At 43.2% G+C, this 887-nt stretch overlaps 1 non-coding gene across 1 annotated transcript; it reads right to left on the bottom strand.

Moving 5' to 3' along the window:
- Positions 1-571: 571 nt before the first annotated feature.
- TRNAG-UCC lies at positions 572-643 on the bottom strand. Its single transcript has one exon. It is a non-coding gene; the product is annotated as a tRNA-Gly (tRNA).
- Between the last annotated feature and the right edge of the window lie 244 nt (positions 644-887).

Genomic DNA, 887 nt, shown 5'->3' on the forward strand with positions numbered 1-887 from the left:
CCAATCGCTGGCCTCAGTGATCTTGTGCTGTATACCGCTGAGGTCGGTGATTGGCTGCAGCAGTCACGTGCTGTATAGAACTATGTCACTGTTCCTGCCTGTAAATACAGATTGTAGATGACAACCAGAGAGGCTGCGCTGGAACAGCGAGAGCGGAAGCGGTGAGTAAAGGAACTCTTATTATTATAACCAATTTAGACGCAGGGTGGAGGTTTCAATGTCGGAGAACCCCTTTAATATTTTATATTAAACTGCTTCTAAGCCAGAAATACTGTAGTAAAACCTGCTCCATACAGGGCAGTGTATAGAAACCTATCATTATACAGCAGATACCTAACTTCTATCTTAGGGAACTACATGGGCACCAATATATATATAATTACCCTAAATGGGAATCAGGACTGCCCCCTAATGCCTGTCTGTGCTACTGCAGGGCTTAGAATCGCTAGTGTAAGCAGGGAAATATTGTTATGCTGATAAAAATACAAATAATATTAGAAAAACTAAATACGGAAATAATAATTAGTGATAAAAATACATTTTACACAAGTCAAAAGTGGAAAAACATTGCTGCGTTGGCCGGGAATCGAACCCGGGTCAACTGCTTGGAAGGCAGCTATGCTCACCACTATACCACCAACGCCTGATAACTCCTGCTTCTTTCACCACTTTTAACTGTGTAAGGAAGTTTAACAGAGCACTGGAAGGCTTTTTTCACACTGATGTTAGGATTGTCCGGCTTCTCCGGCCTAAGCCTCATTCACACGTCAGTGGTTTGATCAGTGACTGTGAGCCAAACCCAGGATTGGAGTCTCCACAGACATAAGGTATAAGGGAAAGATCTGCACCTGTTCTGTGTTTAGAGCCGCACCTGCTTTTGGCTCAAA

Source organism: Bufo bufo, chromosome 1 (genome assembly GCF_905171765.1).
Source record: "Bufo bufo chromosome 1, aBufBuf1.1, whole genome shotgun sequence".
Taxonomy (NCBI): Eukaryota; Metazoa; Chordata; class Amphibia; order Anura; family Bufonidae; genus Bufo; species Bufo bufo.